At 34.3% G+C, this 20,070-nt stretch overlaps 1 pseudogene; it reads left to right on the forward strand.

Moving 5' to 3' along the window:
- The first annotated feature begins 249 nt into the window (after positions 1-249).
- Positions 250-3,095, forward strand: LOC149148713 (germin-like protein subfamily 3 member 3 pseudogene; annotated as a pseudogene).
- The last annotated feature ends 16,975 nt before the right edge of the window (positions 3,096-20,070 follow it).

Consider the following 20,070-nt stretch of genomic DNA (forward strand, 5'->3'; position numbering starts at 1 on the left):
TCTCTTGCAGGTGAATAGAAAGCTGTCATTTTTGTGGGGTGGGTGAAATGGTTGGGCGTGTATATTTCAGAGCAAGAACAAATTTTCCAGGGTCGAAGGACAAATTTCCTGTGAAATGGAACATCAATTATATGTGGTCGAGATACGGAGGTTATTCTCCAACCATATAAAATTCTTCGGGTTCTTCACCAACTGCACAATGTGAAAAAAAAAACCTCCTCCACAACTATAGCATTTGATTCATCAATCATGGCGAGTTCCAATATTGCCTCTCTGCCAGACATTGTACCAGTCCAATGTAATTAGGTTTTTGAGCCTTCGCGTGCGCAAATATTTTCGCGTAGCATAGTTGTCCTCGAAGCTCACTCCCGACGGTTATCCTTGCAAGGTGGCTTCGTTCTTAACTGCAGAGAAATTTTTCTTTCTTCGCCATATTGGAATGAGTCGGTAACGTGAGAAACAACATCAGTGCTGCTATAGATCTGGCCTTCTCAACAAAGTTTCCTGCCGTCAACGGCCCTGGCATGTTGATATTGAGACTCGACCTTGCGCCTAAAGGAGTCGTTCCATTGAACATCCATCTAGAAGGTTCTGAGATTCTGCTGGTTATTAAAGGAGTAATCTGTGTTGGATCCATATCCTCAAGCAATAATGTGTACAACAAAGTGATCCGAAAAGGAGACATCACGATGTTCCCCAAAGGGTTACTTCATTACCAGATCAATGTGGGAAAACATGAAGCCTTTGCATTTGCTTCCTTCAGAAGCCCTCCTTCTAGATTGCAGTTTTTTCCCCTTGCTCTCTTTGTGGGAAATCTTCCTTCTTCTGTCATTGAGAAGACTCTGCTCCTTTCCGATGCTGAGGTGCAGTGCCTCAAGGTTTTCTCAACGGGAAACGGTTTATATATATATATATATATATAGATATTTATATTTATATTTATTTCAAGGTCTGCTCCTTCTAGATTCAACTGTTCTGATGTTGTACTGCCTCATTCTAATGAAATTTCATTCGTTAAAGTTATGTTGGTCTACTACGGTTGTTGCATATCTATTTATAATCCCATCATCATAATTTTTAGTCTATTTTGTTTATGAATCAAATCAAAAACTTTTGTTCGAACTGAAATATGTACTGGAAGTTGGATGTGATTTTGATTCAGTAACTCTAAAGTTCCACAAGGGAATGGTAAAGTTTTCATGTGAATTGATTATAAATAATAAGAATAATAGATATGTGATGTTGAAATGATATTACGATTCAATTTAAGTTTTTGGAGCAAGTAAATGGTAATAGGGTGTTATCAGCAAGTAAATGGTAATAGGGTGTTATTTTAAGATATTTTATATTGTTAAGGTCCTCAGTTTTAAATTATGTGAGAAAAAATTTATTAGGCTAAGTGTCAGTGTGCCCAGGCCAAGTGCCATTTCTAAGCGATTTAGATTAGATAAAATTCCCCAGACTACTACAACCAAAAGTTACTAGTATAACCCAAAAACTCATATAACCTAGATATAGATAGAAAAAAAGTTATGGATTTTGAATTATTTCAAATTTTTAATAAATGAAAACCAAATGAAACAGTGAAATTCTTTACTTATTTCCTATTATATATATAAAAAATGTTAATTCCTTAATGGGGCCTTAATAAATGTTAATTCCTTAATGGGGCCTTCCTCTCTTTATGATTTTTAGCATTATTTGGTATATTTTTATATATTTTTAAGTTTAAAAAACATACTTGGAGCTCTAACGGACCTTCAGTGAGAAGGTTTATTAAATTATTTTGAAAAATAAATAATGAATTAGGTATGAGTGGATTAGTGGGTTAATGATATGGTTTGAATGATTCGAAAGATCAGTCAGATGTTATTGGTTTAAATTCATTGTCTTTATATAAAAATTTCCCTTAAAAATTTCCCTTAAAAATATATGATATATATAAAAAAAATATATATCTTCTTTTAAATCTATGTTTTATATGTAAAAAAAAAATTAGAAATTGATCTGCACTTTTTTATAATATTTTATTTGAGTTTATATATCTTCTTTCATTTTGATATTTACTTAATTTGAGAATAAATTTTATTGTTAGGAAACTCATTTTGGTTAAGACGTTTTCAGGGTTGGATCAGGCTATGTAATATTAAGTTTCCATGAAAATGATGAACCGACGATGGTTGCAATAATAAATTGTCCCAATAAAATAAAAATGGTAACTCAGGAATCCATTTGCAACAATCTGGTAGGATTTCATTATTAAATAAAGTAATTTCTTCGTTACAAAACGAAAGCACTAATGGTTCAAGATGCAATTTGTTGACTTACGTTCCTTTCCATTTAAACTTTTTCTTCAATCGCAGGTTCCAAATTAAGTCATTTTATTTTCTTTCATTTTGTCATTTTATTTTTATTTTATCACCTATTCTTTTGTGTAAACCCATCAATTTGAAGATATTAACTCTTTTTATTAGACACAAAATCCGTTTACATGACTTTTGTTTCTTGTTTGTACACAATAAACTGGTAGTATGTTGGAACAAAATCGCTAAATCTCGAAAATAATAGTGTCAAAGCTTGAAATTTTTTTAAGTTTGTGTTATAGCTCTCATGCTCTACGATTTTGGTGGTCATGAATTAATGAAAGTATTGAATCAGTTTCCACCAAATATATTTTGGTGGTCATGAATTAATGAAAGTATTGAATCAGTTTCCACCAAATATATAAATAAATGAAAACATTCAAACACCCCACCATTACAATTACAATTAAATCTCTTGAATTCTAAACAAATTCCTTGCCCAAATTAAATCATCACCTAGGTGAAAGCGCCATCTTTAAATGTTAGATGCATGAGCTTACACTACACACGTTTATTTTATGTAGTTATTTTCCTTTACTAAATGTTTGATGATTAATATATAGAAGTTTGTGGTTGTGCTTCTTCATCGTGGTTGATGTCAATGCGTACAATTTAATTTAAGAATAGTGATTTCCATTTCCTGTTTATATTGATTTTCGTGTTATTGGTGGTGAAGGATTCGCGCTTAATGTGAGGTCTTTAAATTATTTAAATACGTATTGGCTAACTTAATCAATTTTAGTATATTCATTTGTTTTTTATTAGTGATAAAGTGTTTTTTTAAAACAATTTCGTTAGCTTTTATTGTGTACCAGACAATCGAGTATGTTTACATCGTCGGATTAAAAGTTAGTAGTCAAGAGAAAATTTAGAGTAAGGGTGCGTAATGGGAAAGTTAAAAAAGTGATCAAAAGACTGATTCTTGGTGAATGGTTACTTAATGGGTTAAAGTGGAAGCTTATTCTACTCTCAGTCCTCTAGAAGAGAGCTTTTGTTGTAGGATTGGTTTATTTGTTCATCAATATTTCTAGATTCAAGTTCTTGGGGTAAGTTTTCCGTTTTCTTGGGGTAAGTTTTCCGTTTTAGGTTTGGTTACTGTTTTGGAAAAATATCAATATTTTTAAAGTTAATATCAATTGGCCTGAAGTTAATAATATAAGTCACCATTTCTATGTTGCAGATGAAATGGTTTAGCGTATAGATTCCAAAGCTAGAACAAAGTTCTAGGGGTGGATGGACAAATTTCATGTGAAATGGAACATCATTTATATGTAGTAGAGATAGTCCGGAGGTGAATCCATTGTTGTCATTTATATATTCTAATGTCCTTTCCATCCATTTAAATCTTTGAAAATGATCATTATAGATGCTTGTGAAATAATTGAATAAGTGACTATCATGCATATGATTTAATGAATTTGTTGGTTAAAAAAAGGAAAGGAGAGGAAACATTTGAAATATTTAAGAAAAGAGGAAGAGAGAGGAAATATTTGAAATATTTAAGAATTGTGTTTGGACGACCTCACTGCTCACTGCTCACCGTTTGCGTGGATGAAGCAGAGAGGAAATATCGATAAAAAGGCCATCATCACCATCAACACGACATAATCATGACCAAGAACACTTGATGTCTTAAGCACGAACACCAAAAACAAGTGGAACTGGACGAGGCCACGACATAATCATGACGAAGAATACTTGATGACTTAAGCACCAACACCAAAAACAAGTGGAAGTGGACGAGGCCAGGGTGAGTAGCAGTAGCAGCAGGAGTAACAACAAGACGAGGCAAGAAGAAGAGACTAATAGCAACAACGCCCTAGAATCTGCGTTTGAAGTCGGTCATGAATCTCAAAGCACTATTGTTAATGTGACTAGTCACACCCCAAGTAAAAACAACAAAGATAAAGATGATCAATAAGCCAGAATATAAGTGTGAAAGTATGCATGAGACCTAGAGTACCTACGACTAGTGTGGCCAGTCTCAACGCAACGAGAAATAATTATAGCAAGAAGGAGGAGAAAGAAATAACAAAGGATTCTGAGTGAAATGTGAATAGGTTTCATAGTTTTTAATCGGTTTTATTTGACAGTGAAATGTAATTTTGTTAGACGTTTCATCTTCTTATAAAACATGTTTTGTTTTGTGAAAGGCTTTCATGTTGTCGTACTTTTCAATGTCTTCTGATTGTTCCAAGGATTAATTCAGAGGTATTTATTGAGGATTTAAGTACACATATTTTTTTCTATAATTTATTATGCACACACAGTAACATTGATTACGTAGTTTATTTAAATTAGTCTCATCCTCACATAAATTTATTTAAATATATAAATTTTATTATTTTGTTTCAATTAAATTAATAACCAACCACTTTTATTCAATTTTGAAAACAAAAAATTGTATCTATTTAACAATTTTAAAGGAGATAAATTGAAAAAAACAGGAAGCTCAGTAGATATAATGTAACCCACATATCACAATTTTCAAAATTGCAGAGCTCCAAACTTGGCATACATTAATAAATATTAGCCACAATATGCCATATCTTCTCCATGATCTAAAAAAATGCTTCTTAGATTGCCTGGGTCCTTTCAAATCGGGTTCTGACTTTTGTTTTAACATCAGAGAAAACTCTTTTGAAAAAAGGAGAGCTCCTCTAGATGATTCTCTGCCCCTTTTTTGGTTATCTTTCGTAAATTTGAAAAAGAAAATGGTTGAGAAACTATATTTGAGAGTTAGAACTAGTAATAAAATTTCTATTCTGCTACTATCGTTTTGGAATTTTCATTGAAAAAAATAAAATTTCTTTATTCATTAAAAAAATGTGTCATATTAATGGGAATAAATGATCTATTGATTTATCTTTTGATTTGTATAGAATATATTTTTTTGCCAATTGCAAAATATTTTTTTATAATGATTTTAGATAAGATGCTAAAATCTTTTGGAGAGTCATTTTTCTAAACAAAATAGGATTTTCTTTTAAAAAGAGTTAACTTATATGAAAATTTCGAAACCCATTATTTGTCCTTTTTCAACTTCTTCCGTTCCACTGACCTTTTCTATTTTAATTTCACTGTATATATACACATCCTTATGAAAACATCCTCTTCACCCTTAACTTGTATTCTGCTATCTTAACTTGTATTGTGCTATCTTTTTAGATCTCGATGAGATTAAATTATTCTTCAACAAATTCATTTGTATCATTGTTTCCATATTGAATATCAAAAGAATCTATCATGTTTTCTAGGTGATAAAATCCTGGGTTTGTTAGATTTTTTTTCAATATCTATTGAAGTTTGTAGGTCTAATAATTTTCCCAAGCCTTTGTTTCCTCTTAAGATGTTCTGTGTCAATCATTTCCTTGTGAAGGGAAAAAATGTCACCATTTTTTCTAAATAATTGATGTTCCACTATAAGGTTTCAATTTTATTTCAATACTTTCCCAATTTGTAGTTGATGTAATCATGAAGTAATTGAAAGGTGATCAATATAAGGTGATAGATGCTTATCGGTGTATATATTATGTGGCTGGGCTAGTTGATGATAAAAAAGTGGTGAAGGTAACTCCTACAACTAAGAATAGAAAAGGTGGTTGTTGATGATTATAATGATTTCCACCATCTACAAAGACTAACTTTGGTTTATCCAAGCTTATGGAAAATGATATCAAGATAATTATTTTGTTTTAGCAATTTGTTTCTATGCTCATAAATATTGGAGAGAATTTTTCCACAATCTCTGTACTTTTTATGAGTATTCTTAATGGTGTGAATACTGTGTGAAATGACTACCTCATTTACTCTCAATGGTCTAGCAAAGGATTAACAACTTTGTGCTAACCCCAGTGTTTACTAGATTTTGAAGAAATGTTAAGAAACCTCTCATTTCTCTTGTTAATTGTATTTTGATTTTACGTAAGGTTCTAGTCACAACAATAATCTCAATGGAGGAAATACCATCTTCTATGAAGAGGATGAGATATGGCATACTGCTTTTAATATCAAGATTCTAAGTTATAAAACACTTCTCCATTTTTAAATTCTTCTATAACAAGAGCATTGAGAATGGAGAGTGTGGAAGAGGAGTTTCACTTTCTCCTAAATCCAAAAATTTGATCATTAACAAGTTTTCCAAAACTAAAATAGGTCTTCCATCATTATTTATTCATTTTCTCATTGTTATATTGCCACTTATGATCTTGTTGAAGCTTGAATATTTTTTAGATATCTATATGAATTAACTTCCTCTAAGTTGTTGCCATAGAAAAAACTAGTGTAGCTAATATCTTTTATTTGATTATATAGCCTTTGTTTTGTTAAATTTTATTCACATGAAAAAGTTAGAAACTAATTTTTTGAGAATACCTAGTTGATTAGAGATGGGGGGAAGTGTTTCTATACAAATGCAATTAATTTTAAGGTTAATATCATGACATCAAGGATAAATGTAGTGTCTCTCTTATCTCAAGAAGTAACTAAGAATTTTCCAAGATTTCTATTCTTGTACATGTTTGTCAATAAACATTGATAAGATCATCGATTTAGAGGAAGTTAGAGGAAGTTAATTCATATAAATATTTTAGAGTTTACCTTCCTCACAATACTCATTGGAGCTCTAGCATTGAGAAATGATGGAAAATTTCCTTGGTCTTGACAACAACTATAAACAAATGCTACAGGGTAGCTTAATCCCTACCACCTATGTTAGAACTTATGCTCTCAAATTTCTTTTGTATAAGATAGACGTGACCAAATTAACTTAGAATTATTTGATCTGTCAAGAATAAGTTGGGAAGTAAAATGAGCTTGAGTTGTAATTGATAAGAATTTAGAACTGTTAGGGAAAATGGATATTAGAGGAAGACTGAAAATTTTCCCCTTATGTTTGACATTATTTCCTCAATAAAATTGCATATAAGATGGTTGTATTTGTTATGAAAATGGCTCACAAAATAGAAGAAGAGATAGATCAACAAATTCAAAATTAGCCTCTTCGAGGGGGAACCCTCCTTTACATTACACAAATAAAAAATTCTTCGATGATTCAAATGAAAAAACCTCCATTCTATATATAGGACTCTAAGGGGTCACAATATAATGATGTTTGACATAAAATTAATAATGTAAGGGCACAACAATAATAATAGTGAGCTTCTATGGGGCACAATATAACAATATGGGGACAAAAATAACAATAAGGGGGCTACACTGGCAATAACATTGAGGGAATACAATAGTATTATAGGGACCTAACATGCCCCTCTCCTTCAAAAAAATGTTGTCCTCGACACTTACGTAGTTCTGGATGCTTATGTATAAAATAGATAAAATTATCTGCAAGTAGAATGTAAAAGGTTGTAAGGTTTTCATCAAGTGAGATAGTTCAATATTTAAAATGGTCAAAAACAACTATGAGAGGTGAAAGAAATATGCACCAAACTTTCATGGAATGAAACAATCTCAACATCGAATGTACACCTCACAACCCTTTTTCACTTTTTCGGAATAGAGTATGCTTTCTGAGGAATTAAAATCCTTTTGTGATGATTTACAAGTCCCTTCCCGGTCAAATAAATTTCCAAGTCTCGTAGAATATCTTGCTAAATAAAGGAAAGATCATGGATGCTACCATAAGATTTCATCATGGTATCTTTCAATAGTGAATTAACGTTTCCATGTTAGGTAAAAGAATTATTTAATAAATGTTCAACAAAACATGCACTTCTCTCTTATCAAACAATGTAAATTTATTTTGTATTGAATAGATTTATTGGTATATCTATTTCGTAACTCTACTTTAAAATAGTTCATCCAATAGTAAATTTTTAATTTGTCCTTTTCAAAACAAAACTTTGACTATAAATCTCCTATGTCACAAACTAATCAAAATTCCGAAAAAAAATTAATGAAAGACATATGAAAAAATTGAAAACTTTGACTATAAATCTCCTATGTCACAAACTAATCAAAATTCCGAAAAAAAATTAATGAAAGACATATGAAAAAAATCCAATCGCATCAAGAGAAAATAGTAAAATTTCATCAATAATAAAATTTGCATCTTTCATATACATTACTTATTATTTAACCCCATTTTTTTTAAATTATTGATTGCTTTTTAACCAAATTTTTACTTATTTTTGTCTGCAACAATATTGAAATAGTTTGGAGGCAATGAAAAGGACTTTTGAGATATCCATGTAGATTGGGATAAAGTGTGAAAGAAAAGATCCTCCGTGACGGAATTTCATGTGTAATTTGTATTATCTAATTCCGTGGGAATCCACTTTATTTAATAATAGATTTTGTATTCGAATTTTTTTTCAAACAATATTTGAAAAGTTAAAGTTTATTTCACTTAAATTATAACATTAAAATTCTAAAAGAACATTTTTCATATTTTTAAAATTAATTTTTGCATGCAGTTATAATTAACAATTGTAAAATTGATTCTCTTTTTTAAAAATTGATTATTTTATAAATAAATTGTTTGTAAAATTTATATAAGGAAAGTTGGAAAATGAGGTAAACTATTTTTTATTATTCATTTTTTACCTTTGGTTACATTTTATGTTGCTATTAAAATTGGTACAATTTCAGTTTCCAAAGTCTATTGTTTATTCTATTTTGTTTGACGTTATTTATTTTTATTTGACTTTTTTTGACAATTAGTTTTAACTTTTGAAACCATATCACTTCCGTATATTAATATTAATATGTATAGATAAAATGACATAATCCTTACAATACTAATTAATTTTCATATAAATCCTATATCAATGATATATTATGAAGTAAAGGGCTACAACAAAAAACCTATATCAATGATATACTATGAAGTAAAGGGCTACACTAAATTACCTTGGGAATTGAAAACTCTGTTAGTGTCGGTATCTTCATCCCTCCATCAGTGATCAAAATTCTCTTTTTGCATTGCATTTTAGGTCTCTCATTCGATCAGCTGCATTCCATTAGGTCATGGATCATCTGATGGTAGTGGCTCATTATCAATCGCCCTCACGGTCTTTAACTGCTGGCCTATTTTTACAAATTCAGGTCATTTACAGTCATCTTTTGTCTTTACATCTGCAAAAGCCATTTTTAGGGTTTTAGGTCTCATTAGGTCTAGGTTTTGTCATCATAGTCTTGTAAAAGCTCAATAATGGTCAGTAGGTACATGACGAGGTCTCATAAAGTCTCAAGATCAAAAATTTCAATAATGACATACTCAATGATTGATTTTTCCTCAAAACCCTGTTTTAAGGAAAAACGAAATTTTTATTTTTTATGTATAAAATTTCATGTAATTTTAATTTTACTATATGTAATAAGTTCAGAAATGTAGCCCTGGGTCACCTTGTCAAACTCTTGCACTCCATCTCCTACAAAAGAGACAAGAAAGTCAAAACATTAGTCCATCAAATATTAAAAAGAGAGATAAACTGCAAAACAGAGTTTTTAAAGAACAAAGTGAAAAAGAAAACTTTAGAAAGTGGGTTTTATAAATGAAATAATTAAAGTCAAAATGTATATAAAGTCATCATTTGTATTATAGACTTCATTTGTGCCAAAAGAGAGAGAGAAGAAGTGAAAATCGCGATTTGAGGTGAATAAAGGAGAAATCGCAGTAAAGTTTTCAAGTTCTTCTTGGTGCGGCACACCTAGGTTTAGGCGTGGCACACCTACTCAACGCGGTGCACCGGGCATAGAAATTGCACAGAAACTTGAACTGGCATGACGCAACTGTTAGGCGCAACACACCTGAGTGTTGGTGCGGTGCATCAGTCTGCCAAGCCTAAACTTCACTCAATCGACCTCCTCAAGCTCCAAAACTTTGCCAATATCATTCCACAAGTAAGTAAAACATCCCAAATTGCCATTGCAAGAGATTTAGTCCTCCTTGATGATGTTTTGATAGGTGAAAATTCAAACCCTAGTTTGTTGCACAGTGCATTACAAAAACTCTCTAGGGTTTTGCAATTTTGATATTCTTGTTGTTTTTGCTCCCCTACATAATTCTCCCATACACCATCCCTCTTCACTACATTTCCTAAATTTCGTTTCCCTTTCCCTCTCTCGCTTACAATCATCCTACCCACCTGTCCATAAAACCGTAAAACTCTAACAAATTCCCACTATTCCCCAAACCCTAATTTTCATTCCAAAACCCTATCACTCCCTAATAACCCTACAGGCAGCATCAAAATCCTCACTCATCAGTCCCATTCATCAAATAATAGTCACCTATTCTTGAGATAAAATTCCTTCGTACTCATCATTCTATAACATACAGTGGCAAATATGGAAATAGATTCAACTTATGAAAGGGATGAGAAAACTGTGAGTGATACCTTCCAAGAGATTCATGCACCAAGAAAACCACATAAGGAAGGAAAACACATCTGGGAGGAGCCCACTACACTCACAGAGCTATTGGCTTGTCCTCTTGCAGTAGCATGTTTCAAAAATCAGTCTTGCTACCAGTTTTGTGAGATGGCGGAAATGGTGAAATACCACCATGAGATTGCTAGATATTTGTCCTTCATCTTCACAATGGCCAGGTTAATTTAGCAAGTGTTACCTTCACTTTAACACCTAAGACTATAGCTAAAGAAACAAGTATTCCTAATGTGGGTGAACAATGGAACAAAGGACAGCTTGTGGACAAAGAGCATTATGAGCCTTATATCAAGGCTAGTTATCAAAAGCAAATCAGTAGGGTATTTCCTTTCAGATACCTACAGGACATATATGCTCCACTCATGAAGCTCATTATCAAATACTTTAGCTGTGAAGGAAGATTTTCTTGCTTTTACACTTATCATGTTAGATTATTGATGCATTTCACTAGAGTGGGGATGATCAATCTCCCCTATTTCATATGCAGAAATATTGAGAAAATGACCATATTAGTGGAAAGAAAACATCCTCATCAATAGTACAACAACATTTATCACTTTGCATTGAACAAGATTTTTGTTTTGCATCAGCTGAATTTGGTGAGTGTTTCATGTGATGATTTCATTTCACATGAAGTTTTCAAAAGCCATCAAGTGACCCCATTAGTATTTCAAAAGGAAGGAAGGCCTTCAAATCAGCAAGAAGTTCATGAAACTCAAACTACCAGTTTGCCAGTATTTATCACTTATCAAAAAGGCACAAGGATATTATTTGCAGCTGCCAAATGAGTACTATCTCCACCTGGGGTGGAAGGGGTCTCATTTCCTTCATCAGACCATAGGAAAATGTTATCTTCACCCGGGGTGAAAGGGGCTTTGCCTTCTTCTTCAACAAAGCAGGTACAGGATAAAGGGAAACAACCATTGCATGATGAAGGGCCTTCTGAAGGTCAGGAGAGAGATTTCATTTTGATTCAGGATGAGGATACTGATTTGGGCTCCCAAAGCTCAAAACTCAAGGAGATCATCAAAGAACAAGAAGCTGACATTCATGACTTGTATCTTAACCTTGAAAGAGCTAAGTGGATCATAAATTACCTTGAGCAATGGAACAAGTAGTTGGAGGACAAGTAGACAATCATGGAGCTGCAAAATATAAGGGAAAATAGGCAAGCAACAAAGAGGAGGAAAGTCAAATTGACACCACTTGAGCAAGAGATTGATGCTGACCGGGAATCTTGGCTCGAGAGGGAAAATATGAACTTGGAGAAGCTACTTGAGAAATCCAATAAGGAGAAAAATATGTTGCGGCACATTCCTTATCACTATTTGGCATGAAATAAGATTTGCAAAGCAAGGATAAGGAGCCTAAAAGCCAAGTTGAGGAAAACTTTGAGGAGCAAGAAAGAGCAAGATAAGCTCAAGATCTTGGCTGAAGCTTCATTGGCCCAACATAGTACTTGATGCAAGTCACTTATGCCAAATTTCAAGAAATTTGGCAAAATTTTTGGCAATTTTGAAACTTTCAAAGAAAAAACAGGTTTTTCCAGCAGGTGCGTAGCGCCACTCAACACTCGCTTTTGATAGGGACCTCCTCTAGAGGAAAGCTTTAAATTTTTGGATTCGTTGTGAAAAATCATGCATACCTAGAAATTAATAGGAAGTTTTGAGCCTCCAAAAGGGTCAAAAACACCTGAAAAATGCCCTCTCTGCCACTTTTTGGCCACACAACAAGCAGTGTTGGGAGAACTGATTTTTTGAGGGGAAAATGGACACCAAATTGAAAATTTTCACTTGTTATAGAAAAGAAACAGACATACCTTTCCAAAAATCCCACTTGGAGAAAATTTGGTGAAGGGGAAGGCCCCCAAAATTAGCTGGGAAAAAGTGCTACGCACAGAAAAAGTGGCGCTATGCACAGGATGAAAAAGTGCCAATTTTGCTGAGAAACTCTGTTTTTCGCCTAGTTTTTTCTCAGTTTGACTTTTTCTCTCTCATGATCAAAATCATGATGTAAATTGATGTACTTTGATGTAAAAATGATGAAAATTAACTCAAGGAGTTAGATACATCTTGTATAGGTGTTTTTGAACTGAATGAATTAGTTTTCTAGGTTTTAGAGGCAAGCTGTTGCCCTGCCTATTTTTTAGTTCTTAGTTTAGATCTTGTTGAAAAAGCTCCTAAACTCATGAATTCGACACCTAAATGCTAGCACATGTCATTTTATGCCTATATCTAGTACTTTTTCAGTCCTTTGTAAAGGTTGGACTCTTGTAAATGCTTTGAGCATTATTGTATATTCATCTCTGCAGTTTGGCAAGGAAATAGACCAGGGTTTGTAGCATTTTGTGGGATTCTTGTGGCAAGGTGATTTAGTATTGTTTTTGCTTCTATGATTCAAGTTTACATGTGTTTATGTGTGCCATCATCTCTCTCTTTGCATCTTAACTAAATGAATCAAGGATAAAGGTAGAAATCATTGATGTTGTAGTGCTCTACCTTAGGGTTTATTTGGTTTTATATTTTTTCAATTGTTTGAAGATGATTCCTGATACTTTCATGCCCTCTCCAACTCCTGACCAGTCTTAAGACTCTCTGTTTCACTTAATCCAAAGTACTAAAGCATCTACCTACCTCGCCCGACAGAAACCTCTGCAAGACTGAGTTCATTCCCCGGACCCAAAACTACCTTTCACTTTTGATCTAGCAATCAACCATAAAACTCAATCAAACTCCTCTGAGCATATACCTAGCCTAAAATTATTCCTTATATTAGTCATCTCAAGCCTCATTTGCTATATTTTCCTGAGATTGACAAGGAGAGAGCTCTCTCCTGACCTTGTAGGGCTAGCTACCAGGTTAAGCATGGTTTGATGTTACCCTAGACCTGCTTTTTTCAGCCTCAGGTAGATTTAGGCTATAACAAAATCCAATACCTAAAAAATAAGATAGTAAAAATTGTATAACATGTGGATTAATTCTGACACCCATCACTACAAACATACTAGTTAACATTCAAGAATTTAATGATCAAGATGAGTTTGAGTCTTGGGGAATTTTTGAATCCTTGTTTGGTAAATAGAATGTGATTCGATCTAACTGACTTGAAAATCATAATTCCCTTAAATCTAGATGGCCTCTCTTATATTAAATATTATTTTATTTAATTTCAAAATATTTAGATTTTTTATTAAAGAAATAAAGTCGAAGTGAAGGATAACATGTACATTAGTTATTCTTAGAAAGTTGGATAGTTTATATTCTATTTTTGTATCTCGTTGCTCAACCAAAGAGGATTTAAGAGCTTATTAAAAACCATATTTTGTGGAATATATTTTTGATTCTTTCCTTAGAAATGAAGACATTCTCTTGGATATTGAAGTGATTAGTAATATAATAATATATAAAAAAAATCCTAAATATCCCAACAAAAGAAAAATGCGAACGACTAAAAAGATAACATTGTCACAATTATAAGAAAACAAAACATCCCCTACCATCTCAACTAGATTCAATTCGTAATGCCGATAAAGGACCGGGATGATTAAGTAAGAAAAGTAAAATATAGTACAACGTTTGTGGGAAGATGGTCATATATACTTTAGATATGTTAAGAAGATTACATGTTTAGAAGTAGCAATTAATAAAGACATCATCAACCATGATTCTTCTTTTTGTAACTCTTGTTTTTATGGATACAAATTTTGTTCTTCTAGTTTTTCATTCAATGCAACATTTACTTTTTCATCTGGTGTTTGGATTATTTATTTAAGAGGGTAGACATTTCTTCTACTATTAGTGAATGAAAAACTAAAGTAATATTTCTTGATGGTGATATATATCTTATTGTTATATGATTTACTATATATATATATAGAGGAATAAGGTATTATTTCTTTCAAGTATTTTCTATAACTATATATATCAGTATATTAAATCTCTCAATTTAAGTGAATATAACAATGTATTATTCACTTTGTGAATTTATAATCAAGAACTAAATAAAATCTTAAAATGTTTTAGAAATTAGGGTTATTAATGTTTTAGAAATATTATCTCATTGCTTATTCTAATATTGTTGTCTATCACTGAGGGCCCGCGCTGAGAATTCATCTCTCATTCTGTCATCCGTTACCTCCTCCCACCGGCAGCACATGTCGGTAAACTTACTTCTAACCCCCTCATTGGCAAGCCAATCCACCACTTTGCTGGCTTCCCTGTGAACATGCACAAACCTAAGAGTTCTTAGAATTCTTAGGTGTCATTGAATTTTTTGGTAGACTTGCAGAAGCCGCCAGTGACTTGAGATTTTCTCTAGTGCTGCTCCTGCACTTATCCACTTAACCAAATTAATTGCTAACTGCGAGTCAGCCTTAATGATGACATTATGAATGTTGTGTTTGAGCAATATTTCCAAGCATAGCTCTGTTTCCATGAGCTCAGCCATATTTTTTGTTACCTTCCCTAGATAAATGTGCAAAATGACTTGTATGTTTCCCTCCTCATCTCTCATGACCCCTGTTACACAAAAATATCGTCACCATGATTATTTGCAGTCAGTATGGGTCTATCATCACTTGTACTATCCTCCTAAGCAAGTCTCAGACCTCAGCTCTTCAAGTCAAGCTTTGAAAATGAGAGAAAGACATTAAAAATCAACAAAGCTCTGGTTCCGCACTTTCTCTCACTGTTGCCTACAGTCCCGCACCCCGTGTTTACAAAAACTGCAGACCTACCTGCTCTATCCCTAAAGGAGTGGGTGCAGACCCTTGTGAAAGTCAAAAAGCCACAAGTTTATTCTAAAAAACTCACTTTGGGTTAATTCTAGATGATTCTAGAAGGAATTTTGACATGGATTGGTCGCTCTTAGGTTGTTCATGCATCCCAAAAGAGAAGGAGCTAATCCCTTGATGAGAGGAGCTATCCCTTTGAAGGAGGGCTTTATCCCATTGAAGGAGGACCTAGTAACTTCCCTCCATTGCACTATAAATTAAGGCATTGGGTTGGTTGCTAAAGAGGTTAGAAGCTGAACATTTTTGAGGGTAAATGCTGGTGGAATTGAGACTTCCTAGTTAAGCTTGAGAGGAGAGATCACATACCTTTTTGGCTTCATTGGGAAGAGAGTGAAACTTGTTAAAGTAGAGGAGCCTTCTTGTTGGACCCTGGGAGGAGCTTGTACATCATCAAGGCACAGGTTGTAAAGTTATTCTTTGATTTGAATTAATACAATCAGATTTATTTTTCTCAACAAATTGTCTTATGTCATTTGTTTCATGAATTCCTTGATCATCATGTTAAGTATGCTTTATGATATTGGCTTTTCAGGTGCTATTTAATTTGTTTGCTTGTTTGTGTTTGTAGATTCGTAACAAGGGAGCTCATTTGGATCAAAAGAGCGAGGCTTCCACAAACTTGCATTGGACCCAAGGTAGGCCTAAAACACTTGTTTGCCTTTGTTTATAAATGCATATTTAGAGAAAGATAGTTTTTTATTGGCTTGCTTGTCACTAGATATCGTTAGTGCATATTTAGAGAAAGATAGTTTTTGATTGGCTTGCTTGTCACTAGATATCGTTAGATTCTAGGAAGGTCTTTCTTGTCCGCAAGATCGACTCACTCCGTGTGACAACCCCTCCATAACCTACTTCTCTAGAATTTCCTTTTGAGGCTCCATTTATGTTAAACTTTAAAAAACCTTGAGAAGGAGGTTGCTAGAAAGCCTTACCTTCTGAGGTATTCTTGTTGATCTGCAGAGGACAATGGGGGAGATGAACATTAAGCTCCAACTTTTCTAGGATTTTGGTCTCCCTGTGTCCTATGGGTTTTCCAGTAGAAACACCCCCCGGGGTGTGGATAGTCTCCTTGAGTTGCTTGAGGATTAACTTTAGGATGCCGCTTGCCGGGCCCATTTTGTCTTTGAAAATCCTATTGTTGTGCTCCTTCCATTCATTCCAGATTTAGAACCCTGTAGTTAACTCCCAGGCTAAGTTTATTGTATCATTATCTAAAAAAAAATTCTGCCAGTTTTCAGTGTAGCAATGATGTCATCTTTGTGTCTGTCTGTTTTCTCGAAGAGATCTCTAACCCAGTTCCATAGTGTAGCAGTGTAGGAGCATCTGTTGAGGAGATTATTTGTGGTTTCTTCCTGTTTTCCACATAGGTGACATATTTAGGGTCCAACAAAGCCTCTTTTTCTTAGATTATCCCATGTCAGAATCTTTCCCTGATGAACCACCCACTTGAACAGTTTGACCTTCATCCAATCAGGGTTATCCCAGAGTTCTTTCCAAGTCTTGTCAGTGCTTGGAAGGTTAAGCCCTGTGGCTATTCTTTTTGGCTCCTTAAGGGTGAAGAGACCTGCCTTGTTCTTTCCCCATCTTAATTTATCATCTGAGGTTGAGATTAAGATTTTCCTTTTTTCCAAAAGAACTTTGAGGGTTGTAGCTTGAGTATTCAGCATGCTCATCTCATTGTAAACTGGAGGTTTCCAAATTCTCCATTTTCCATTGTTCCTTGATTGATCCCAACAGTCACTAACCCTCCATAATCATTTGTTGATGGTATCTGTTTGGATGCTAGCTAAATCCTCATTACTGAAATTTCCCTCTTGCTGCCAATTTTCCTCCCAGAACTAGGCCAAATTTCCGCTTTTGATCTCCCAGAAACTATGTTTTTGAACTAGGGCTCTGTTCTTCTAGGCCCTGTTCCAAACTTGAGAACCTTTTACTTGTCTTGTCATTCTTATGAGGTTCGTGTCCTGCCAATTCATTGCATACTTTTGCTTCCACAGTTTTGCCTAGGGGGATTGTATTTCCATTAGCCATCTCCACCAAAATTTAGCTCCCAAAACTCTATTTAGAATTTCTAGGTCATGTAGACCCAGGCCTCCATGGGATTTAGGTTTGCATACCCTTTTCCATGCCACCAGTGCCCATTTCTTCTTTTCTTCACCTTTCCCCCAGAGAAAGTCTCTTTGAATGTTTCTTATTTGAATACTGACCCCAGTTGGTGCCAGAATGGCTAATTGCATATAGATAGGGATGGTTTGGAGGATGGCCTTAGTTAGAATCAACCTTCCTGCTAGATTTAGGGCTCTGTTTTCCCACCTGCTGATATTTTCTTTCAATTTATTTAAAACAGGCTCCCAAATGTCCTTGTGCAATGGTTTATTAGTGAGGGGAACTTCGAGATACTTCGAGGGCAATGAATCTTTTTGAAAGCCCAAAATTCTAGATAGATTTCTTTGAATCGAAATATCAGTATTGAAAAGTAAAATCTTTGATTTAGTAAGACTTACCTTAGTACCCATTGCCATAGCAAACTCATGTAGAATTGGCTTGAAAGCTTTGGCTTCCTTGGTTGTAGGTGTGCCTTGAAGCATAGTGTCATCCACCAATTTTTGATGTGTCATTGTGTTCCCTCCTAAAGTGAGTCTAAGACATCGAATTCTTCCTTCCTCCGTAGCAGTTTTGATTGCTCTACCTAACCCTTCCATCATTAAGATGAAAAGGAAAGGGGAAAGAGGATCACCTTGCTTGAGACCTCTTGTAGGCTTGAAGGTTCTTTAGGGAGAGCCATTGAGAAGAATTGAATAGCTAGCAGTGGTAAAAAGAGCCATTACCCACTTAATCAAATTATTGTCAAAGCCATATGCTTTTAGTACTGCTATTTTGTACATCCAACTAAGTTTATCATAGGCTTTCACTATGTCTAACTGAATTATCATCTCTACCTGCTTATTGGTGATGAGTGAATCAACCACTTCATGTGGTTGAATTATGTTATCCAGAATTTGTCTTCCTTCCACATAGCCCGTTTGCTCCTCAGACACCAGGGTGGGGAGGAGAGGTTTGAGTCTGTTGGAAATTACTTTGGATATTATTTTGTACACCACATTGCATAATGCTATAGGTCTAAATCTGTCCGAAGAGGTGGCATTTTCCTATTTGGGGATTAAGGCTATGAAAGATTCATTGAGCGCCCTCAAGACTTTTTTAGATTTGCGTGAGTCTTCTACTACCTCCAGAATATCATGCTTTACAATCCTCCAGCATGTCTTGAAAAAGTCCACATTGAAGCCATTCAGGCCTGGAGCTTTCCCATTGTGTATCTCTGTGATGACTTCCTCAAGCTCTTCCTCTGTCACTGCTCTATTGAGATTGTAATTGTCTTCTCTAGAGACCAGTTTAGGAATGTACTGTGTAAATTTTCCAGTAAACTGTGATCTATCTACTATAGTTTCCTCAGCAATTTTCTGAAAATGTTGAACTAGAACCTCTTCCATCTCTTCATGAGTGTTTCTTTCTACACCATGATGATCTGTAAGTTTCACAATTCTGTTGTTCTTTCTGTGAGCTATGATGGATCTTTGAAAGAATTTGGTGTTTTTATCTACTTCCTTAATCCATTGGACTATGGATTTCTGTCTTCAGAATATTTCCTCTCATAGACATTTGTTTTCTCATTCATGGTGAAGTGACTCTGCTATCTCTTTCCTTTCCTCTGCATAGCCTTTTGTGATAAGGATTTGATTTATATCCTTCAGTTTCTTTTCCACTTCGCCTTTAGCTTTGAAGATGTTACCAAATTCATTTTTATTCCACTCTTTGAGTTTGCCTTTAATGTGTCTGAGCCTGTGATGTATAAGGAACATCTTTGTACCTTGGAGGTGTAGCTTTTCTTTCCACCATTTTTCAACGTTTGTGAGGAAATCTAAGTGCATGAACCAAACGTTCTCAAACTTAAAGGGGATATTACTTGGTTTACAAATTAGAGACGCTTCCAATTGGATGGGCCAGTGGTCTGAACCTCCAAAAGGAAGGATGAACGCTGTCAGGCCACTCCCCATGAGTAGAAGTTCCTCTGAGATAATAAATCTATCTAATTTTGAGGCTACTTTGGTAGAGCCACCTCTTTTGTTATTCCAAGTGAAAATACCATTGCTAGTGTCCATATAAACTAGTTTCATATTGGTGAGAAAGTTCCGGAAGGCAACTGAATCCCTACCAAGCATTTTAGTTCCCCCTTTCTTCTTCGTGAGTGATTTTATCATGTTAAAATCTCCCCCTAGAATCTAGGGTAAAGCTTGGTATCTCTTTTTTATATCTTCCAGTGTAGTGAGGAGTCGAAGTTTTTCCTCTACTAGTTGAGGACCATAGACGTTGGTGATCATGTAACACTGCCTGTCACCTACAGGTCGGATAATCAAGGAGAGGTGGTGTCTGGATGCCTTCGCATCAAGCATACCAAATTTCTGTGGATACCATAGAGTGAGAATGCAACCAGCAAATTTATTTGCC

The sequence above is a fragment of the Pinus tabuliformis genome, chromosome 9, assembly GCF_031772625.1.
Source record: "Pinus tabuliformis cultivar Carrire ecotype Pingquan chromosome 9, CPIR1, whole genome shotgun sequence".
NCBI classification, from domain to species: domain Eukaryota; kingdom Viridiplantae; phylum Streptophyta; class Pinopsida; order Pinales; family Pinaceae; genus Pinus; species Pinus tabuliformis.